Raw genomic sequence first — 24,783 nt, 5'->3', positions numbered from 1 at the left:
TTTTGCGACCTTGTGACAAGCAAAGTCAATGGGGAAGCCAGATTCACTTAACAACCATGTGACTGCCTTAACAACTGCAGGGATTTACTTAACAACTGAGGCAAGAAAGGTCCTAAAATGGGGCAAAAAAATCACTTAACAAATGTTTCACTTAGCAACATAGATTTTGGGCTCAATTGTGGCTGTAACTCGAGGACTACCTGTACTTGGAAAACCAGAAAAAATAGGAACAGCAGAAGAAAAGAGAGAGGATGGCTAACATTAAAAACTGATGCGATTCAAACTGTCACTCTAAGTTGCTGGGGAGAAGGAGAACGAATGCTGATTTTCGGTTTATTTATTTTGCTCCAAAAATAACAGAAAAACAGAGTTGGAAAGTCTTCCAGTCCAACCCTCTGCTTAAGACTGGAGACCTTATACCATTTCAGACAAATGGCTGTCCAATCTCCTCTTAAAAACCTCCAGTTATGGAGCACCTACAATTTCTAGAGGCAAGTTGTTATGCTGATTAATTGTTCTGTCGGGAAATTTCTCCTTAGTTCCAGGTTGCTTCTCTCCTTGATTAGTTTCCATCCATTGCTTCTTTTCCTGCCTTCAGCTGCTCTGGAGAATAGCTTCACTCCCTCTTCTTTGTGGCAGCCCCTGAGATATTGGAAGACAGCAATCATGTCACCCCTAGTCCTTCTTTTCATTAGATTAGACATACAATTCCTGCAACATGTGTATGTTTAAGCCTCCAGTCCCCTAATCATCTCTGTTGCTCTTCTCTGCACATTTTCCAGAATCTCAACATCTTTTTCACACTGTGGTGACCAAAACTGGATGCAGGATTCCAAGTGTGGCCTTACTGAGGTATTATAAAGTGGCATTAACACTTCACGTGATCTTGATGCTATCCCTTTGTTAATGAAGCCTAAAATTGTGTTGGCTTTTTTGTCGGCTACAGTATATGGCTGGCTCATATTCAAGTGATCTCTCCTTGATTAGTTTCCACCCATTATTTTTTTCCTGACCTCAAGTGCTTTGGAGAATAGGTTGACACCCCCCCTCTTCTCTGCGACAGCCCCTCAAATATTTGGAAGACTGCTATCAGGTCACCCCTAGTTGTTCCTTTCATTAAAGTAGCCATACCTAATTCCTGCAGCCGTTCTTCCTATGTTGTATCCTCCAGTCCCCTAATCATCTTTGTTGCTCTTCTCTGCAGTCTTTCCAGAATTTCAAATCTTTTTTACATCGTGGTGAGAGCAGGAAATTAAAAGGACGTCAGAGGGGAAGAATTCAGCATCTCTGCGCCAAAGTGATCCCAAGGTCTTAAAGCTTATGCACCAGCTCCCCAAATCTCTTTACAGCTAAAGAGATATTTGGATTTAAGACAGCCTGGGCCATCTCCGGAGTGCCCTGCTTGAGCTGGCTGCTTCCTTCCATGTCCTGCCAAAACAGATCTGACATTTCATTTAAAAATCTCGGTTTAGCGACAGGGATGGGAGGCTTGCATGGCAGCATCAAAATCCTTCGCAGCAGAAATGAATCTAAATGGTTTATCTCTGGCTTGGTTCTTTCCTCATTCTCAGCCAGGAGGAAAGAGTTATTCTTAGAAAGAGACCCCCTTTATCAAGGACCAATAGGTTTTTTTTGAGGGGGTGGGGAGATTAAAAACAGGATCTGTACTGATATCCTGCCCCTTTTTAAGGGAATCTGATGTGATCTGTGGCGAAAAAAAGTCTTTTTTTTTTCCTCCTTTCCTATCTTGTAGGCACATCCTTATAAAACTGGGACGGCCCATTCAATAGTTTAATGGATGGGGGGGGGAAGAGACCCCAAAATAACTCTCTTGTGCCCCCTCCCCCACCTAGTTATCTGGGATGGCTCATGGAAATCAGAAGATGGAGAAGGAACAGAAGTTGAGGAAAGGGAAGGAAGGAGGAGATATGGGAGGAGAAGGAAAAGGAGAAGAGGAGGAAAAGGAGGATGAGAAGGAAGGAGAAGAAAGAGGAGGGGGAGAAGAAAGAGGAGGGGAGGAGGAGGGAAAGAGGAGGGGGAGGGGAGGAGGAGGACTGTGAAATACTTGGTGCTCTCTGAGCTTGGTTGCTTTTTTTGCAGACATTTCATGACTTAACTAGGGAACATCAAGGGAGGTGGGTTTGTGAGGAGGAGGGGGGAGGAGGAGGAGGACCCAACTAGGTACCATCATCAGTGTAAGAGAATGTGGGCTTTATATACTATAGCTTGCTCTCCCAGTGTTGGTGGGTTTTTTCCTTGGTAATGCCTTGATTCGAGTATTGTTTTCTACTTGTTGTTTGTCTGGTGTCAATCCCTGCTTATCTGGGTGTAGGAGCTCTGTAAACCAAAAGCCCCAGCAGGCTCCAGGAAAAAAAAACCAGGAATTATCTATAACATACAATGTAAAGGATTGTTAACAGCCACTATGTAGGACAAATAAAAAGACTAGCAGAGCGTGTCTGTGAACACAAACTAGCTATCAGAAGACACAATGAAAACTCCTTAATCTCACAACACATGGACACTTCCAACTGGGAAACTGTGAGTATTCTGACCAAACTAATTCCAAAAGTGCTAGGGAATTCCCAGAGTTATGGCATTCAGACATTTCAGCCATCAACGGACTCACTGAGATAAACCACATTTACCCGCCATTCAAAAGAGTCAATGAGAAAGCTAAGAAGGAAACAAAAGGACCGGAAACACATTTTTTCTGGCATTCAACACCTGTGTGTTAGGTTAAACTGGATTTGGGGCTAAAACAGATTGTGTGAACCCAGCTGACAATCAATGAAATTACCAATGGTCATTTGCTGCAATGACAAAGATAATTCTGTAATGTTGGGGTTTTTTTTATAATACAAAGTCATCCTCCAGTTACGATCGTTCACTCAGCGACCATTTGAAGTTATGACTGTTCCAAAGGAAGGGACTTAACAACCAATCCTTGAAGTACGATAAGATTCTCTGAAAGGAAGTTTGGGGTAATGAAAGAAAAATTATTTTGCTGAAAACTGCTTTTATAAAGAGAGGAAAACACTCGCATGGCTTGTAGTTTTGCTTAATTAATGTGTTAGATTTGATGGGATTCAAATCTTTACTGAACAAATAAAGCTAAGCAAGCCAGACCTGGTTAGAGAACGGGTGGGAGACCACTATGAGATCCCTCTTCTAGTCAGGCCAGGAAGAAGATCATGACAACACATTGGCTTGTCAAGAAAACTATGTGGACACCAGGAATGAAGCTCACCTTGAGGGAAATGTCCTGCCTGGATGGTTAGAAGCATGGCTGATATCAAAAGACTGATCATGACTCTTGCTTGGATGGGAGACTACCAGAAAATCCAAGAAGTTGGCTGGCTGGAAATTAAAAGAAGGAGTTGATAGCAAGCCACTTTTCCTTGGTTGCCAAAAAGATGTCATTAAGTCTCCAGGACTTGGTGCCATCTGGAAGACTTGGATACCAACCTCATTCCTCTACAATTACAGGTAGTCCTCAACTTATAATGTAGCCTAACATATCTGTTGCTAAGCAAGACAGTTGTTAACTGAGTTTTGACCCATTTTCTTGCCTCAGTTGTTAAGAAGATCGCAAAAGGTGATTGTGCGACACAGACGCAACCCGGGACATAGCTTATCTGACAATATGAGTCAGTTGCCAAGTGCCTGAATTTTGATCCCATGACCACGGGGACGCTGCAACAGTCGTAAGTGTGAAGAACACTCCTAAGTACCTTTTCTCAGTGCCATTGTCACTTTGAATGGTCATTGAACAAATGGTTGTAAGTCGAGGTTTATCTGTAATTCTGCAAGGCGGCTCAGAAGCGTCTTCTGATGCCCTGCCAGGGTGGTCAGCTTTGGGTCTGAGACCTTCACTATGGGAGAGCAAAGGATCATTTTAAAGACGGGTCCTTGCCTACCTCCCAACTACAGGTAGTCCTCGACTTACAACAGTTCGTTTAGTGACTGTTCGAAGTTACAACGGTACTGAAAAACATGACTTATGACCATTTTTCAGAGTTACAACCATGACAGCATCCCCATGGCCACGTGATCGAAATCAGACATTTGGGCAACCGGTTCATATTTATGACCATTGCAGTGTCCCAAGGTCACCTGCTCTCCTTTTGTGACCTTCTCACAAGCAAAATCATTGGGGAAGCCAGATTCACTTAACAGCCAGGTTACTAACTTGTCAACTGCAGTGATTCACGATCTTTCTTCCTGTAGCAAGAAAGGTTGTGAAATGGGGCAAAACTCACTTAATGTCTCGCTTAACAGCAGAAATTTTGGGCTCAATTGTGGTTGTAAGTCGAGGACTTCCTGTAACATGAAGCAATTTCCTCTCTGCAGAATTTTCTGCAGTCAGTCCAAGTAGTCCCCATCTTACAATAGTTCGTTTAGTGAGAACAGCCATGTTACTAATTTAACTACTGCAGTGATTCACTTAAGAACTGTGGCAAGAAAGTTTGTCAAATGCAGCAAAACTCGCTTAACGAATGTCTCATTTGTTAGCAACAGAAATTTGGGGCTCAACTGTGATCGTAAGTCGAGGACTGCCTGTAAATTCAAGTTTCTGAATTTCAGTAGGGTTTTCTATCTCTTGGGGCAACTGGAGGGAGAGATTTTGGGGGAGGAGGGGAGGGTTCTCCCCCTTTGCAGAAATGTCTGTGGCCCCAGGCAGTACTTAAGACATGCGCAGGATGAAACACACCACTGCTTCCAAGCTCCGAGGATGAAAATCCTTTAATGCTTCATGAGTGGTGCGGAAAAAAAACCCCCCACCAAAATAACGCGATCGCACTTCCCATCAAAGACTTCTCATCGAATTTGGAATTTCCAACTGCTAAGCTCCTCCAAAGTCAAAAGTAGCAGGGAGAGGTCTGAGGTAGGAGCTGCATTTTCCTCCACCCTTTAAAAAAAAAAATCCGAGATTTCACAGAAATAAGGATTTGTATATGGCATTGCCTCATTTTTTTTTTTTAATAGGGACGAAAGCGCCTGCTGGGGGGGGGGAGAAGCCGCGAGCTCAGATTTGACAATAAGAGGATTGTTGGGCTGGAAGGAGGGGTCAAGATAATGTAAACGGCAGAGCGAATGGATTTTATAGGGAATTTCTTTGCGGAAAGAGGGAGGGGGTCACCTGCAGCCAAGGAAGGATAAAGATTCAGGCCCCAAAAAACAGCAGGTGAAGAGATGCTCTTTTCTTTAGAATAGAATAGAATAGAATTTTTTTATTGGCCAAGTGTGATTGGACACACAAGGAATTTGTCTTGGTCCATACGCTCTCAGAGTACATAAAAGAAAAGATACATTCGTCAAGAATCATAAGGTACAACATTTTAATGATAGTCATAGGGTACAAATAAGCAATCAAATCAATATAAATCATAAGGATACCAGCAAGAAGGTTACAGTCATACAGTCACAAATGGAAGGAGATGTGTGATAGGAACATTGAGAATATTAATTGTAATAGTAATGCAGACTTAGTGAGTAGTTTGACAGTGTTGAGGGAATTATTTGTTTAGCAGAGTGATGGCGTTCGTGAAAAAACTGTCCTTGTGTCTAGTTGTTCTGGTGGGCAGTGCTCTATAGCGTTGTTTTGAGGGTAGGAGTTGAAACAGTTTGTGTCCAGGATGTGAGGGGTCTGTAAATATATTCACAGCCCTCTTTGCAGTATACAGGTCCTCCGTGGAAGGCAGGTTGGTGGCCATTGTTTTTTCTGCAGTTCTACTGATCCTCTGAAGTCTGTGTCTGTCTTGTTGGGTTGCAGAGCCAAATCAGACAGTTATGGAGGTGCAGATGACAGACTCAATAATTCCTCTGTAGAACTGGATCAGCAGCTCCTTGGGCAGTTTGAGCTTCCTGAGTTGGCACAGAAAGATCATTCTTTGTTGAGCTTTTTTGAAGATGTTTTTGATGTTAGGTGTCCTTTTTAAGTCTTGAGATACGATAGAACCTAGAAATTTGAAGGTCTCTACTATTGATACGGTGTTGTCTAGTATTGTAAGAGGTGGTAGTATGGGAGGGTTTCTCCTAAAGTCTACCACTATTTCTACGGTTTTGAGTGTGTTCAGTTCCCGATTGTTCTGGTCGCACCACAAGGCTAGTTGTTCAACCTCCCGTCTGTATGCGGATTCATCGTTGACTCGAATGAGACTGATCACTTTTATCAAATGCAATACAGGGGTATCTTTTCTCCATCTTTTTCCTGCCCATAAACAGGATGCAAGAATGGTTGGCAAAGGGAATTTGCAGAGATGGTCAAGTTGACGTTTGATTAGAGAAAAGACAATAAGCAGATGGATGAAGGACTGGGAAACCTTGGTAGATTTTTGGCTGAAAATTAAATTTGGGATGGGGGGGCAGGAACCAGTGATTTATGGGTTGGATGATTAGAAAGAAGAGAATATGGAAAGAAGAGAGATGCTATAATTATACAGAGAGAGTAGGGGTGTCAAACTTGATTTCATTGAGGGCTGCATCTGGGTTGTGTTTGACCTTGGGGGTCGGGTGGGCGTGGCCATCTTGACATCACTCGTGTTAGGGATGCCTGTGAGGTCCGAGCGCTCTGCCGGTGAAAACGGAGCTCGTGAGGCTGCGATGGCCTCCTGCAACCCTCTGCCAGTGAAAAGGGAGCTTGGTTTTAGCCGGCAGAGGTTGCAGGAGGCCGTCGCAGCCTCACGAGCTCCGTTTTCACTGGCAGAAGCACCGCAGGCAGCTCCTTGGCTGTTTCCAGGGTGGCCCTGTGGGCCAGATCTAAGCACCCTGCAGGCCTTGAGTTTGACACCCCTGATAATAGAGAGAGGATGAAATACATTTGTAACTGCTGTAAAGAAAATTCTTCTTTTATTGCTTTATCACTTTTTTAAACTATCCTTGGTTTAAATTTTTTTTGTCTTGATTCTGTAAAATGTTTCTCCCGTAACAAAATTAATTATTCAAACTGCTATTTGGTAGGTAGGTAGGTGTGTGAGTGGGTAGCTGGATGGATGGATGGGTAGATAACAGACAGACTGACAGACACATATACATACGCAGGCAACTCTCGACTAAACAGCAGTTCATTTAATGACTGAACGGACTGAAGTGACACTGAAAAAAAGGGACTTATAACCATGTTTCACACTAACAACCTTTGCAGCATCCCCATGGTCACATTATCAAAATTCAGATGCTTGGCAAAAGGTAATCATGTGACCTGGGATATTGCAACCATCATAAATATGAGCCAATTTCCAAGCGTCCAATTTTGATCACATGACGAAGGGGATGCTGCGCTGGTCTTAAGTGTGAAAAATGATCCTAAGTCACTTTTTTCAGTGCTGTTGTGACTTCGAACAATCACTAAATGAACTGTTGCTAGTTGAGGACTACCTGTAATACACTTTCATTGCCAGAAAACTATCAAAATGTGGTCTTTGTGATTATGAGGAGCAAGAGAAGAAGCAGGGAAGAGGGGGAGGAGGAGGAGAGAAGGAAGGGAAGGAGGAAGAGGAGGAGGAAAAATAGGAGGAGAAGGAGGAGGAAGAAGAGGAGGAGGAGGAAGAGAGAAGGAGGAGTGTCTGACTCTTGGCGATTCTTGGTGCCAGGTTTCTCCATGTCTTCCAATCTTGCACTACTTCTTTGAATTGATTTAAGTTCTGGATGGTGTCAGCTTTTATACTGTCCAACCACTATGTTCACTGGTGGACTGGTTTCCTTTTACCATTAACCTTCCAAATAAAATTGCTTTCTCCAGTGAATTATCCCGTACAACCTAACAATCCAAGCTAACCAAGGTTTGAATCGAGGCTTAGGAGTTACGGAAAATTGGTTTGTCACCAGATAACTGAGATTTGAGATTGCAACTCAAGAGTTGTGAAAGATTAGTCTTTTGTCAGGGAACCAAGGTTTGAGATTGAGGCTCAAGAGTTATAAAGATTGGTCCTCCATCAGACAACCAAGATTTGAGATCGAGGCTCAAGAGTTATAGAACATTGTTATCTGGGTGAAACTACCAGATCCAAATAGAAGGGGGCCTTCAGTTGATTGAGAACCCTAAAATAGCCAAACCAGCAACCACAACAATGCCATCAAAGCTCTGTCTTAATTGATGCCCATAAGGACCTGGCACAGCTTCAATTGTAACACACAGCTGCCCATTTACCATTTTTGCCCACATCCTCTAAGCACCCCTGGACTTGGACTGATTGAGGAAGGCAAGGATTGACAATGAGGATCTGATAACTGTAATTGGTTTACTTGTTGATAGACCTCTGCTTGCACGAAAAACAGGAGGGACTTCTTGGAATGAACCCCAAATGTTTGGGCAACCTTAGGTGAAGGAGACCCCTACTCCAACCGTCCCCCATTTTGGTTCCCAGGCTTTCATTGGAACCCCAATCTAGAGGCAAAAAGCCCATCACGTGACTCCCCATCGTTGTCCCTCCCCAAAAACCCCAGCCTGCTGTCCAAATGCGACGGATGTCTTCATCGAATCAATATGGCCTTCGAGATAGTAGCGGTGGACAAAATTCGGGAAATTGGCAAGCCTGAAGCGAGATCGTTTAGGGATGTTTTTCCTGACTTTTATCTCCCTTTATGCAAATACCCCTCGGAAGTCTTCAGCACACCGCGCATGATGATATATCTATATTTTTTTAAAAGGGCATATTTTCCAAGCGATGCAGGATGCACAATTGATTTTTTTTTAAATTTCTCTTCCAGCCAACTACTTTCTTTGCCAGGGAGCTGAGCAGCTCTCATGTTTTACCCCCTGCCGGGTTGCCATATTTTCCATATTATCTCTCCAACTGCAGGCGGAGAGCGTTGCGCGCGATGCTCTTTTACATGTAGATTGAATTTTGCACCCCATTTCGGGACTTTTGAGATTAACCGTATATCCCCAGCAGGACTCGGTCTGGACCGGGGTGGCTCACAACAGGGGTGGTGCCATCCGTCACAACGCCAACCCTAAAGAGGCTGCGGGAAAAAAATGGGTGGGTTGCCTTGACTGCAGCATCTCTGCTCAAAAATGTCAACGGAGCAAAATGAAAAAAAGGAAAATTAAATTGAAGGGGAAACTGAAAAGGCTGGTTCGGCAGTGGCCGGGGTGGGAGTGGGAAACGAGGTGAACGGCAGCCAGGGTTGGAATATGATTAGGCCAACTTAAGGATCGCTTATTTGGGGGACCCTGAAAGATGGGGGAGGGGAGGGGAGGGCTTGACTGAGGCTCTACTAAAATGCAATGGATGATTGTGATGTAGTGTCAGTTGGGTGTCAGCAACTACAGGTTATAACCTCAACTGAGCCCAACACTTCTGTTGCTAAGTGAGACATTTGTTCATTGAGTTTTGCCCTATTTCACAACCTTTCTTGCTATGGTTGTTAAGAGAAGCACTGCAGTTGTTAAGTTAGCAACATGGCTGTTAAGCGAATCTGGCTTCCCCACTTGCTCATCAGACGAAGAGGATCACATGACCCTGGGACTCTGCAACTATCATAAATACAAGCCAGTTGCCAAGAATCCAAATTTCATGTGACCATGTGGATGCTGCATAAGTATGAAAAATGGGCAAAAGTCACATTCTTCCATTGTCACTAAACAAATGGTTTTAAGTCAAGAACTACCTGTATTGAGGATGAAATGTCTTGTATCCTTCTTGATGTAACAGTCCTGCAGGGTCTTGAATAATGTCCTTGAGTTCCAGGAAAGCAGATATTATGCAGTTCTTGGTGCTCTTTGAGCTTGGTTATTTCCTTGCAGATGTTTCATTACCCAGCTAAGTAACATTTGCAAACGAGCAATCAGAAGACAGGATGAAATGCCTTAATTTCACTAAACTAGAGTTTCAAATGGAAAACGGAGCATCTTAGACCAAGCCGAGTCCAAAAACGTTAGAGATGTTAGACAATTAAGCCTGGCACTCTGACAAATCGGCCATCAACAGACACACAGAGATAAAGAACATCTACACACTGTTCCAAAGAGAGAATCAAAAAGCTAAAAGACCACAGTATTCCCTTAACAGTAGTCAATGCCCAGATAAGCAGAGATTAACACCAAGATTAATACTTGACCAACTATCAAGCAGTAAGCAATACTCTAACAATGAACCAACAAGAATATTCCCACCCATACTGACAGGGTGAGCCACCTGTGTATAAACAATGAGCAAACCGCACTCCAATCTAGCACTGATGTTACCTAGCTGGGTCATGAAATTTCTGCAAGAATTCAACCAAGTTCAGGGAGCACCAAGGACCCCACAGTCATTGTTTCCCTCTTCCTTCTCCTCCTCTTCCTCTCTGCAAAGCTCCCTCTCTTCTAGTGCTGACGATGTTGTTTAGGATCATGAAATATGTGTAAGAATACAGCCAAGCTCAGAGAGCATCAAGAACCACAACTCCTCTCCTCCTCTTCCCCCCTGCAAGCTCCATTCCCTTCTAGCACTCATGATGTTACCTAGCTGGGCCATGAAACATCTGCAAGAAACAACCAAACTCAGAGAGCACCAAAGACCTCAACCCTGAGTAAATATTCTCTTCTTAGAGGCAGACCCTCCATTGCGTTGGGTGCCAGTTTGCTTCCGGGTCAAGTCAAGGCACTGCTTATGACTTTTAAAGCTCTACATGGCATGGTACTAGGTTACTTGAGGAACTGTCTCATCCTCATCACATCAGCCCATCCCATCTGGGCAGGTAGGTAGGGAAGGTACAGTATGTTATGGACCTTATGGGTTAAAGCATTTTTACTCCTGGAGCCTAGGAGCGGGGCCTTCTCTGCTGTGGTCCCATCTTCTGGAATATCTCCCCACCAGAGATGAGATAGACTCCTGCTTTCCCGATCGTTGGTAAAAGTTTAAAGATCTAGCTCTGCCAACTTGGTGGCCTGTCCCCAACCTTTTTAAAACTTAACACATTTATTCTTTTTCTGACTGCTTTTGAGATAATGTACAGTAGTCCTTGACTTACAACAGTTCATTTAGTGACCAAAGTCACACTGAAAAAACTGACTTGTGACCATTTTTCACAACCGATGCAGCATCCCCAGGGTGTCAAAATTTGGGCGCTTGGCAATTGGATCATATTTATGATGGTCCTGGAATTACATGAACCCCTTTTGTGATCTTTTGGCAAGCAAAGTCAATGGGGAAGCCAGATTCATTTAACAGCCGTGTTACTAACTTAACAACTGCACTGGTTCACTTAACAACTGTGGCAAGAAAGATTGTAAAATGGGGCAGAAATCACTTAATAAATGTTTCAGCAACAGAAATTTTGGGCTCAATTGTGATCATAAGTCGAGGACTACCTGTATTTTGTGTGGTTTTGTGGGAGATTTTAATTCCCTGATTGTATATCCCCCAGAGTTTTCCAGTGAGAGAAATGGCTGTTATCTAAACTCGCTAAATAAAGTAAAAATGAATATTAGAGCAGTTTCAAAGCAATACCAAAGAGAGGTGGTAGGCTACTCTTTTCTGGAGGTGTTTAAGCAAAAATGCAATTTAACTGCATTGTTTTAATTTAGATTCCTGCACAAGTTCCTTTCAGTTCTAATCACTCCTTCCAATTTTAACTTTTTGCTTTGATGGGACAGCCCGACCCTTATTTCAGTACAGTCATTCTCATTTTGAATCATATAATAACATAATTTAATAGGAATCATAAAAATTTTCTGAGTCATATAATGGAAGGCCTTTTGAGTCATACTATAAAATTGCACAGTCTAGTTCATACGGTAATTCTCCATCAATGAAAGTCTGGTGGATGGGAAAAAAATATTCCTTTTTCTTTTTTCTTATCTTGCTGCTCCCCCTAGTGTCCTGAAAACTTCCACCCAACTCAATCAGGGACCTGAATTGGCTATTTGTGCTTGAGAATTTTTTTTAAAAAATAAACTTTAAAGGAAAAATACAATGTCAGGTGATAAGGGTGACATTACACAGATGGATTTTCAGTCCTCATCTCAAAAGATCAGATGGGTGTTGCATGAAATTCAGGTTCTAGGCTAAAAGCAGTATGATGATGGAGGAGGAGGAGGAGGAGGAGGTGGAGGAGGAGGAGGAGGAGGAGGAGGAGGAGGAGGAGGAGGAGGAGGAGAAGAAGAAGAAGAAGAAGAAGAAGAGGAAGAGGAAGAGGAAGAGGAAGAAGAAGAAGAAGAAGAAGAAGAAGAAGAAGAAGAAGAAGAAGAAGAAGAAGAAGAAGAAGAAGAAGAAGACTTGATATGATAGCAGTCTTCCAATAGATGAGGGGGTTGTCACAGAGAAGGTGGGGGGTCAACCTACTCTCCAAAGCAATAGAGGGCAGGACAAGAACAAATGGAGAAAATTTATCAAGAAGAGAACCAACCTAAAACTACGGAGAAATTTCCTGACAGTGAGAACAATAATCAGTGGGTTATTAATAATGGAACAGCTTGCCTCCAGAAGTTGTGGGCGCTCCAACACTGGAGATTTTTAAGAAGGGACTGAACAGCCATTTGTCTGAAATGTTATAGGATCTCCTGTTTGGGCAGGGGGTTGGACAAGAAGACCTCCAAGGTCCCTTCCAACTCCATTATTTTATGTTCTATGTTCCAAGCCATCTGAGAAAGTCACAAATGGTGGTGACTGCGTGACCTTGGGATGCCCGTTGGCAAGCATCTGGCTTTCCATGACCATGGGAATGCTGCAATGGTCATAAGTGTGAGGACTAATCATAATTCACATTTTCCCATGCTGTTGTAATTTCAAACAGTTGCTAAACGAAATGTGATCAAAATTCAGACACTTGACAATTGGCTTGTATTTATGACGGTTGCAGTATCCCAGGGCCACGAGACTCTCTTTGGCAACCTTCTGACAGCCAAAGTCACTGGAGGAGCCAAATCCATTTAATAACCATGCTACTAACTTAATGACTACAGTGTTTCATTTAACAACTGTGGCAAGAAAGGTTGTAAAATGGAGCAAAACTCAGTAACTCACTTAGCAACAGAAATTTTGGGCTCAATTGTGGTTGTAAGTCAACTGTCTGTAAATGAACCTATCAAACTTGGATGAAATTAAATCAGTGTTTTTTAAACTTGGGCACTAAAAGGTGGGTGGACTTCAACTCCCAGAATCCTGGGAGTTGAAGCCCACCCATCTTAAAGTGGGCAAATTTGAAAGAAAAAAAGCTGTCGTTTTGCTCTCACAAAAAAAACCTGGGAATTCTGTTGGAAATCTTTTTGCCATTTTCTTTTTCATCTTTCCTTGCCTCTGAAAGTAGGTCAGTGGGATTCACTCGCTAAACCAGAACGTTTTCTTTCTTGACCCATTTTTGGGGTTAAAAAAAGGGAAAAAAAGGAAAATTAGCACTCTTGTTTTTCTCTAAAAATCATAAAGGCTGAGAAGGATTTCTGGCTTCCAAACAACAGATCTTTCCTTGCTTTATTAAAAAAATATTCTTCTACCACTTTTGATTTTGAAGAAACAGGAAATACTGTTATTCTGGGGTTCCCCCACCCCCTCGGCTTTCTAGATCCATCAGGATTATTCCCTTGGATGGTCCCGGTCAAGTTAGCTATTTTTTGGTCTAAAACAGTTTGTTTTGGGGGAATCCATGTTTTGAAACTGGTCACGATTCATCAGGGTTAGAGTGCTCAGGGTTTCAAAGGTGTGCCAGGTAGCATCACCGCCCCCTAATTTGGTGATTTGTAGGTCTGCAGGCAAGTGATTCTGGACTATGGAAGGTTATACTGGTGGCATCTGTGAGTGGAAATGATTTTATATATTTGTATCCTGCGTTTTATTATTTTTTACAAATAATTAAAGGTGAATGTATCCAACACAGCTTCCTCCTCCTATTTTCCCCATAATGACAGGTGGACTGGGCTGAGAGAGAGGGACTAGCCCAAAGTCACCGAGCCAGCTTTCATGGCTAAGGCAGGACTGGAACTCACCGTCTCCTGGTGATTGCCCCAAAATCACCCAGCTGGTTTTCGTGCCTATGGTGGGACTAGAACTCGGTGCCTCTTGGTGATTGGCCAAAAGACATCCAGCTATCTTTTATGTGTAAGGTGGGTTTGGAATTCACAGCCTCCCATTGGCCCAAAGTCACACAGCTGGCTTTCAATCTTAAAACAGGATTAGAACTCACGGTTTCCTGCTTTCTAGCTTGCTGCCTTAACTCCCAGACACAACTGGCTGATAACGATATTGAGAAACCGAAGGCTGCAATCATCCTGCTTTATGGGAGGTTATGAAGCTGGCACCAAGGTGGTTCTCCAAGGTGGACCATCGTGAAGAACAGCTTGCGAAGGGCTCTGTCTTAAGAAGGTTGACAAGAGGAGGCCGCTGAAGCACGAAACGGTCCACCAGGGAAAAATACCAGGCTTCCACCATCTGCGTTCATCGTGGTCGCCAAGGAGAAAGTTTGGGTCATATCAACGGGCCCTTCACTTTCAACAGTTAATGAGAAGCTGGATGCGCTTTTGGGGCTCAAGCTGGTTCTTTTCTTTCGTTGAATGACTTCTCCATCCCTTCTTGGCAAACGGAGATTGGTGAAAACAGAAGAGGATCTCACTCAGGGGGGGTAGTTATCCAGGCATTAAGCTTCAGGAGAGTCCTGTGAGACAAAACAGGGACGTCGGAGGGGGCTGGATGCCTTTGTCTGCCCGACCTAATCTGGTTTTTTGTCCTGGAGATCCAGATAATTGGAATTTAGAAGCCTCCACCTCAATGCTTTTCCAACAGTCACCAAGAAAATAACTCCCTGCCGTTCTGGTTATAAAAGCTATGCGACATTTTGGATGAACTTTGGGGAGTTTCTTGGGCGGGCAGGGACCACCCAGCTTTCCTCTGAACAAAGCTGGCCTGCCACAAGCTGAGGTTTGGTAATGACCAGCCAGGATTCTCATCCTGCTTGCAAGTAAGGTGGTAGACATTAACTGAATCGCAGTAGAGCTGGAAGAGACCTTGGAGGTCTTCTAGTCCAACTCCCTGCTCAAGCAGGAAACCCTATAGTATTTCAGACAAAAGGCTGTCCAATCTTTTCTTGAAAGCCTCCAGTGACGGAGCACTCACAACTTCTGGAAGCAAAGCTGTTTCACTGGTTAATTATTCTCACTGTTAGGAAGTTTCTCCTTAATTCCAGGTTGCTTCTCTCTTTGGTTGGTTTCCACCCGTTGTTTCTCGTCTGGCCTTCTGGTGCTTTGGAAAATAAGTTGACCCCCTCTTCTTTGTGGCAACCCCTCAAATACTGGAATGCTAGTCCTTCTAGCATTCCCCTAGTCCTTCTTTTCTCTAGACTGGTCATATCCAATTCATGCAACAGGACCAGTTGGCATTTGACACGTCAAAGAGACGAGGCCCCCTCATCCACCCACTGGCTCCGTCTCGTAATCCAAGGCTTCTTGATGGAGATGGGGTGTTCTGAAATGCCACGTTCTTCCAGATACTGGCCAACCTATATGTGCATTGTCTCTGTCTTCCAATATTTGAGATATTGCTTCAACTATTAGAAGTAAATAATCATTTGAATGGGAGCCAGCAGTTAGCTGCAGCCGCCACAAAAGCCAAGACAATCCTAAAATGCATCTAGACAGCATTCTAAAAAGCAGAAACCTCACCCTGCCAACAAAAGTGCATTTAGTCAAGGCTATGGTGTTCCCAGTTGCAATGTATGGCTGTGAAAGTTGGACCATAAGGAAGGCTGAGCGCCAAAGAATGGAGGCCTTTGAACTCTGGTGCTGGAGAAGACTCCTGCGAGTCCCTTGGACTGCAAGGAGATCAAACTGGTCAGTCCTGGAGGAGATCAACCCTGACTGCTCTTTAGAAGGCCAGATCCTGAAGAGGAAACTCAAATGCTTTGGCCACCTAATGAGAAGGAAGGACTCACTGGAGAATAACCTAATGCTGGGAAAGATTGAGGGCAAAAAAGAAGGGGACAACAGAGAATGAGGTGGCTGGATGGAGTCACTGAAGCAGTAGGCGTGAGCTTAAATGGACTCCAGGGGATGGTAGAGGACAGGAAGGCCTGGAGGAACGTTGTCCATGGGGTTGTGATGGGTCAGACATGACTTCGCAACTACCAACAAAGTTTAATGAAAAGAAGGACTATAATAGTCTTCCAATATTTGAGGAGTTGCCCCAAAGAAGAGGGGAGTCAACCTCTTCTCCAAAGGCAAGACAAGAAGCAACCAATGGAGACTAATCAAGGAGGGAAGCAACCTAGAACTAAGGAGAAATTTCCTGACAGAACAAATAACCAGTGGAACCACTTGCCTCTAGAAGTTGCCATCATCAGAGGTCTTTTAGAAAAGATTGGACAGCCATTTGTGCAGAATGAAGTAGGGTCTCTTGCACGAGCAGGGGGTTGGACTAGAAGACCTCCAAGGTCCCTTCCAACTCCATTATTTTATGTTTTAAGTCAAGGTCTACCTGTAAAACCAAATTGGTAAGGAGGTGGTTCATTTGAAGTATAAAAATTTTTTGACCTGCTTTCCTCCCTCCCTCCCTTTCTCTCCTCCCTCCCTTGTTCTATTCTTCTTCTCACCTTCCCTCCCTCCCCCCTTCCCTTCCTTCCTTCCACCTGACCTATAAATTCCCACTTATAAATCCTTTGCACCCAAAGTCTCTAGTCTCCCTGAAATTACAATTAAAGATCTGATATCTGAGGGGCTGCCACAAAGAAAAGGGGGTCAAATTATTTTCCAAAGAAGCAATGGATGGAAACTAATGAAGCAGAGAAGCAACCTGGAACTAAAGAGAAATTTCCTGACAGAACAATTAACCAGTGGAACAGCTTCCCTCCAGAAGTTGTGGGTGCTCCATCAGTGGACCTTTTAAGAAGAGACTGGACAACCATTTGTCTGAGATGGTAGAGTCTCCTGCTTGAGCAAGGGGCTGGACTAAAAGACCTCGAAGGTCCCTTCAAGCTCTATTCGAATTCTAATCTCTGATGGATGACCGAAACGGAGTAGCAGCTTTGCCTCCCTGCTGTGACCAGGGATATCTCAATCCAATGCCAGCTTCTAAGGGACGATGATATCCCGCCCGGGCAGATTTCAAAAAAGTAGCCGAGCATATTAAATAAGGATGACTCACGACATTGTCTGAGCTCCTGCTGCACGGACACCACCAGCTTAAGACGATAATTGAAATGCATTCCCCAGAATAAATCAGGAGCTGTTTCCCTGGAGATAAGGGCTATCGTTCTTAGATATATATTTTTGTATATATAGAACTGTCAATGCCGAGGAATAATTGAAGGAAACTCACAAAGGCTGGGCTAAAATGGGAAAGCGAGGAGATGGGTCTATTCTGAAGTCATTAGCCTCTGTTGGAAATTCCCAAGCAATATTTGTGTTGGGGATAATTAAGAAGTAGGCGTTAAGCCTCAGAGGGGCAGGAGGGAATCCCTTTGAGTAAAGACTGGCTCAGATCAAGTCCAATTCTCTAAAAAAGAAAAAAACATATAGCAAATTTGGAACTAATGGTAACTTATAAAAATACCTAGGCTTAATTACAAAATCTCTATTTAAATGTAGGAGAGAAAATCACTTGAAATCTTCCTTCCTCCTTCCCTTTCTTCCTTCCTTCTTTCCTCCCTTCTCTTCCTTCATTCTTCCCTCCTTCTTCCTTCCTTCCCTCCCTTCTTCCCTCCCTCCCTTCATCATGGGGATGCTGCAACTGTTATACATGTGAAAAACGATCTTTAAGTCCTTTTTTTCAGCACCATTGTAACTTCAAACTGTCACTAGATGAACCGTTGTAAGTCAAGGACTACCTGTATTTTCAGTTTCATTGGTGGGTCGCAGGTGCTGTAAGTTTCCAGTGAGCTGGGCTGAATGACAGGCAGAATGGAGTGGGAGAGAAATCCTTGTAATAAATCGTTAATGCAATAAATCACGTCATAAGGACAGAAAGCTTGCCTTCATTGCACTTAACTAGGTTGAATATTATCTTTCTCCTAGGCAGGTGTTCCATTAAGGTTGAGGTCCTCCTGACATTGATGCTGTAATTGGACAAGCTTCCATTTCTGTCTTCGACCCCAGGAACAATTGGCATCCCTCTTTGGAGGGGCCAGAGGTCACTTGTCCATTGGAAGTTTCTCCATGATGTCTGCTATCCACGTGTTCAAGAAATGAGCAAAAGCTTCTCACTCTAATGAGGTTCTGATGATAGAACTCCATTCCCTCATTAAAGAAAAAAAAAACTACAAAATTATCCTTGATTTATCTAGCTTCACCTGCTTGTTTTGTCAGCCAAGAGTCCCACTTTATGCTTATGGGATAAACTGATACAAATAATCCTCAATTTACAGCCATTCATTTAGTGACCGAAGTTACAGCAGCACTGAAAAAAGTGACTTATGACCGTTTTTTTCATACTTAGGACTGTTGCAGCATTCCCATGGTCATGCAATCAAAGTTCAGATGCTTGGCAACTGACTCGTATTTATGACGGTTGCAGTGTCCTGGGGGGGGGTGTCACGCGATGCCCTTTTGCGACCTTCTGACAAGCAAAGTCAATGGGAAAACCAGATTCACTTAACAACTATGTTGCTAACTTAACAACTGCAAGGATTGCAGTTGTTAAGGGGAAGTTAAGGGGAAGAAGCAAGAGCTTGTAGTACAGTGGACTAAAGCACTGTTATTAACAATTGCTGCTTGCAATTACTGCAAGTTCAAATCTCCCCAGGCTCAAGGTTGACTCAGCCTTCCATCCTTTCAAAGGTAGGTGAAATGAGGACCCAGATTGTGGGGGCAATAAACTGACTTTGTATAAAATATACAAAAGAATGAAGGCTATTGCTTAACGCATTGTAAGCCGCCCTGAGTCTCTGGAGAAGGGCGGCATATAAATTAAAGCAAAAAAAAAAAAAAAGGATTCACTTAACAGCTGTGGCAAGAAAGGCCATAAAACAGGGCAACCACTCAAAGAACCGTCTTGCTCAGCAGTGGAAATTTTGGACTCAGTTGTGGTCGTGGGGACCGCCTCTAGTTACCTTGTATTATTCATGTTGTCTTTAAGGAGGGTGCTCCAACACTAGAGGTTTTGAGATTGGACAACAATTTGCCTGAAATGGTATAGGATCTCCTGCCTGAGCAGGGGGCTGGACTAGAAGACCTCCAAAGTCCCTTTCAAATTTGTTCTTCTAATCTATTCTGTTCTGTTCCATTCCATTCCCATTTCCCAGGTCCCTTCCAACTCTGCTGTTATTCTTCTGTTATTTTGTTATTCTGTTTCTCTATTATTTTTCTGTTTTTCTTCTGTTATTCTGTTAACACTGTTATTCTGTTGTTCTTCTATTTTGTTCATCTGTTAACTTTATTCTTCTTCTGTTCTTCTGTTACTCTGTTAACATGCCACTCCATGGCACCAAAGTGCCCCTAGACACTTCACTCAGGGCCCAACAAACTCCTGACCTTATTCGAAGACTGGCCCTACATATCTACCGCACAATGTGGAAGTGGACTCTCTCACAAAAGCCATCTAGAGTACTCCCTTGGAGAGATAGGTGGCAAATGAATTGAACAATAAATAAAATTAAAAATATGCCAAACCCTAAAAGCTTGTGGTCTCATTTTAAGGAATGAAGAGTGGGAAATATAAGGTTGCAGCACAGACTTGTCAACTTTCAACCTTAATAAATTCAAGGAAATGCAAGGTACCTGGTGCACCTGAGGGCAGGGGAAGAAGCAACGGATGGAAACTCATCAAGGAGAGAAGCAACCTAGAACTAAGGAGGAGTTTCCTGACAGTGAGAACGATTAAATCAGTGGAACAGCTTGTTTCCAGAAGGTGGTCCATCACTGGAGGTCTTTAAGAAGAGATTGGACAACCATTTGTCCGGAATAAGGAAGCAGAGGGAACAACAAAATCTGTCCCAAGTTTCCTATTGTTATTTCTTTAACAGCAGCAAAGAACTAAGCACCATTCTGTTGAAAGCTTAACTTTGCACTAGCTATATTTCTATTTATGTTTGTCATGCGCCCAATTATTCTTCCTTAAAAGTAATTCTCAAACTTCCATCCTGTGAACCTCCAGTTAAAAGATGCCCATCCTTTCAACTAAAACCAGGGTGTGGTTGAACTTTGGTGCAGTTTGACCTGTCAATTGCCTTTGTATTGAGTCAATTTAATTTTTTCCCCCTAAGGGGTGAAAATGTCAGACCAGGCATCTGGAGATTCAGCCCAATCAGCTTCCAATTGAAGCTTTGTAAAGCCCTAAAAATCAAACCTTTCCATTTTTATCTGCAAAGAATGAGGATTACGGTATCTCTTTAAGGAAATACCCCCTAGTTGTGACCCTGACTTGGGAAGAATCATTCAAGTCTCATAAAGGTCTACCCCACTACTGTATAAATTTTCTTCTATTCAGGGGAAAAGGGGGGAGGTGATCCTTTCCCCCCACCCCTGAATGGAAGAGAATTTATATGACTGACAGTGTGGTGTGCAAAATGATCATATGTGCACATTATTTATTAAAATATCTCTTGTTGAGTTCTCAGCTTTGCAAAAAAAAGAAATTCAATGTACAGAGTATTATAGGTCAAAATGCAAATTCATACCATCCACCACACTAATAAACAGTTTTTCCTCCTATTGAGATAGTGAGGTTTTGAAATTTAAATATTTTTTTAAGTCACATTAACCAGATGTCAAAGAAGGAAATACGAGGCATTCAGGCCTCTTGCATAAATTGAGATACCAGGAAAACCTTAAATATTAGATGGGATTAATGGTTTTAAGGAAAGAGTCTCGCTTATCAATTTAAGAGTAAGAAGATAAAATGCAATTGCTTGAATCCATAAATATGGAAGCCATCTAAATTATACTTTCTAACAGACATATTCATTTTTTTTTCCAGGCTCCAAAATAGACTGCTTCCCCAACCATCTCTCTAATGTAACTGGAGGACGCTTTGTATAATAAATGATATGCTTGATTTGGAGACACGGAAACATTAATGTGCAATTCAAGTGTTATTTCCGTGGTGTCAAAAGGATTTTTTGCATATATTCCTCCCAGAATTTATTCTGTTACCTTTTCAAAATGGGATTTAAAATAATTGAACGCCGAGGACGGGGAAACTGGCACAAATTGTGTAGCCAAAATAAATATTGCATTTAATAAATTGAACAATTGGGATTTCTCCCCCCACAAGGTGAATCTTCTAAAAATGCTGGTCAGGGAACTTCCTCTTGCAAATGTTTTCTCCCGAGAGAGAAAGATGAACTTTTCACATACATATAGCTAGTCCTCGACTTAGAACCACAATTGAGCCCCAAATTTCTATTGCTAATTGAGACGATTGTTAAATGAATTTCTCCCCATTTTATGATCTTTCTTGCCCTAGTTGTTAAGTGAATCACTGCAGTTATTATGATTGTGAAGTGAATTTGGCCACGCAAAAGGGGATCATGTGGCATCCCCCAAGACACTAAACCAGGGGTGAAATCCAGCAGGTTCTGACAGGTTCTGGAGAACTGATAGCAGAAATTTTGAGTAGTTTGGAGAACTGGCAAATGCCACCTCTGGCTGGCCCCAGAGTGGGGTGGGAATGGAAATTTTGAAATATCCTTCCCCTGGAGTAGGGTGGGGATGGAGATTTTGCAGTATCCTTCCCCCAGAAGTGGGGAGGGAATGGGGATTTTGCAGTATCCTTCCCCTGCCATGCCCACCAAGCCACGCCCACCAAGCCATGCCACACCCACCAAGCCATGCCCACAGAACCAGTAGTAAAAAAAATTGAATTCCACCACTGCACTAAACCAGCATAAATATGAGCTAGTTGTCAAATGTCTAAATTTTGATCACATGACCTGGGGATGCTACAATGGTCGTAAATGTGAAAAATGGTCAAGTTACTTTTTTTCAGTGGTTCGAACGGTCACTAAATGAAATGTTGTAAGTCGAGGACTTACATTGCAGAATTTTATGTTCATGTTTGCTCTTAAAAGGAAAGCAATCTGTGGAAGCACATTAACCATGCAAAGATACATAGTCCTTGACTTATAACTATTCTTTTAATGACCATTCAAAGTTACAACAGCACTGAAAAAATGAGTTCTGACCAGTTTTCACACTTATGACTGTTGCAGCAGCTCCATAGTCACATGATCAAAATTCTGACAACCAACTCATATTTATGATGGTGGCAGCAGCCCAGGGTCATGTGATCCTCTTTTGCGACTTTCTGACAAGCAAAGTCAATGGGGAAGCCAGATTCACTTAACAACCAGGTTACTAACATATTAACTGCAGTGATCCACTTAACAACGGTGGCAAGAAAAGTCGTAAAATGGGGCAAAACTCACTTAACAAATGTTTCACTTAACAATAGAAATTTGGAGCTCAAAAAGTCGAGAACTACAGATATTAGAAAACAAACATCAAAATAACGAAGCACTGGAAACAAATAAATGAGAAAATAGGAAAACAGCAAAAGAAAAAAGAGAAAAAAAAGATTATAGAGGAGAAAAGATTAAAAAAGGCTTTTTGCTTCCAAAGACTTTGTTCCTGGCGTTGTTTCTTGATTTTCCTGGCATGCTTTTAAAATTATGTATATCCTCTTCTTTCTGAAAAAGGTACATACCTCTTTTTTTTCCCTTTCTGTTCAATCGTGGTCAATTCTTAGAGGGTCCCTGGAGAAGTCCTGCAGTTTTCTTGGCAAGATTTTTCAGAAGTGGTTTGCCATTGCCTCCTTTTGGGGGCTGAGAAAAAGTAGCTGGCCCAAGGTCACCTATATGACTTTGTACTTGAGAAGGGATTAGAACTCAGTCTCATCTAGCCTGATGCCTTAACTATAGGTTATCCTCAACACACAATGCTGTGTGTGACCAGCCATACGCTAAATAAATAAATAAACCTCAACTCACAGCAGTTCACTTAGTGAACAAGTAATCCTCAATTTACAGCCATTCATTTAGTGACCGGTTATAGCAGCACTGAAAAAAGTGACTTATGACCGTTTTTCACACTTAGGACTGTTGCAGCATTCCCTTTGATCACGTGATAAAAGTTTGGATGACTCGTATTTATAACAGCTGCAGTGTCCCGGGGTCACACAATACCCTTTGCGACCTTCTGACAAGCAAAGTCAATGGGAAAGCCAAATTCACTTAACAAATGTGCGACTAACTTTCCAACTGCAGTGATTCACTTAACAAATGTGGCAAGAAATTTTGTAAAAAAAAAAAAAGATTCAAAGCTCACTTAACAACTGTCTTGCTTAGCAACGGAAGAGTTGGGCTCCATTATGGTCATAAGTCGAGGACTACCTGTAATGTGTTTAAAGGGGAGGGGGCTTCAGTTCAGTAGTGGGTTTCACTTACCTTCGCTACCGGTTCAAAACTGTGAGTGCACCCATGTGGCACTTCTGCACATGCGCAGTGTCCGTGATGATATCCGGGCGAATGGGCGGAGCCTCTCACCGCCGCCACTAGTGGTTCGCCTGAACCGGGGCAAACCAGTAGAAACCCACCACTGCTTCAGTTGCAGAGTTGAGGCCCCCATCTTCATGTCTTGACCTCTTGTCCCATCAGGATTCAGTGCAAATCACGAACTTCCCTTTGGTTGCAGTCCATCCTCTCCCTAAACTGTGGACATCAAGTACCATAATCCTCAGTCTGTCTGCAGGGGGCACTGTGGGAAACGAGACTAAATATATCTACAGGATGTTAAGATCTGGAGCACTGCATGCAAGGAAATACAAGGCAGCCCTGGCATCTCCAAGGGAGATAGATGATTCTCAACTGTTTTTTCCCGAATGCCATCACTCTGCTAAACAAATAATTCCCTCAACACTGTCAAACTATTCACTAAGTCTGCACTACTATTAATCTTCTCATCGTTCCCATCACCCATCTCCTCCCACTTATGACTGTATAACTGTAACTTTGTTGCTTGTATCCTTACAATTTATATTGATATCGTTTCCTGATTGCTTATTTGTACCCTATGACTATCATTAAACGTTGTACCTTATGATTCTTGACGAATGTATCTTTTCTTTTATGTACACTGAGAGCATATGCATCAAAGACAAATTCCTTGTGTGTCCAATCACACTTGGCCAATAAAGAATTCTATTCTATTCTATTCTATTCTATTCTATTCTATTCTATTCTATTCTATTCTGTAATGTGTCTGCGCAGGTAGTCCTCAGGTCACAACCATCCATTTAGTGACTGTCACAACAACACGGAAAAAGTGTCTGGAAATTTGGGGCTCAATTGTGTTCTTGTCAAGTTGTAGTATGTTGTCTATACAGGTAAGTTCATTTAGTGACCATTCACTGACGACCACAATCGAGCCCAGCATTTCTGTTGCTAAGCGAGACATTTGTTAAGTGAGTTTTGCCCCATTTTATGACCTCTCTTGCCACAGTTGTTAAGCAAATCACTGCAATTTTTAAGTTCGTCACACGGTTGGTAAATTAATCTCGCTTCCCCGTTGACTTTGCTCCTCAGAAGGTCGCAAAAGGGGATCAGATGACCCTGGGAGGCCGCGGGCCGTCATAAATGTGAGTCAGTTCCCCAGCATTTGAATTTTGATCACATGGTTGTGGTGGGGAAATGAGGCGGCGGTCGTTAAAGTGTGAAAAACGGTCATATTAAGTCACCTCTTTCAGTGTCCTTGTAATTTTGAACGGGCCCCTTACAACAAACTGCTGTAAATCAAGGACTACCACCTGTACGAAGGCCACCCGGGGGTGTGGGGATGATGGGCTTTGTCGTCCCTCCCTCCCTCCCTCCCTCCTCACGAGGCGCGAGCCCAACGGCCCCCACGCCCCAGGCGCGCGCGCGCCACAGAATCTTCCCCGCGAG

General features: G+C 42.9%; 1 long non-coding RNA gene across 2 annotated transcripts in view; it reads right to left on the bottom strand.

Moving 5' to 3' along the window:
* LOC117680086 (uncharacterized) overlaps nucleotides 1-24,766 on the bottom strand; it is a 40,864-nt gene extending 16,098 nt beyond the window's left edge. For both annotated transcript variants that reach the window (XR_015734140.1, XR_004595520.3), the window contains exon 1: nucleotides 22,551-24,766. This is a non-coding gene — a long non-coding RNA (uncharacterized LOC117680086). The remainder of the gene's footprint in view (nucleotides 1-22,550) is intronic.
* Between the last annotated feature and the right edge of the window lie 17 nt (nucleotides 24,767-24,783).

Source organism: Pantherophis guttatus, chromosome 4 (assembly GCF_059756535.1).
Source record: "Pantherophis guttatus breed Tessera chromosome 4, ASM5975653v1, whole genome shotgun sequence".
Lineage (NCBI taxonomy): Eukaryota > Metazoa > Chordata > Lepidosauria > Squamata > Colubridae > Pantherophis > Pantherophis guttatus.
Note: the sequence above shows the minus strand (reverse complement) of the source record. Positions and strands in the feature narration are given on the sequence as shown.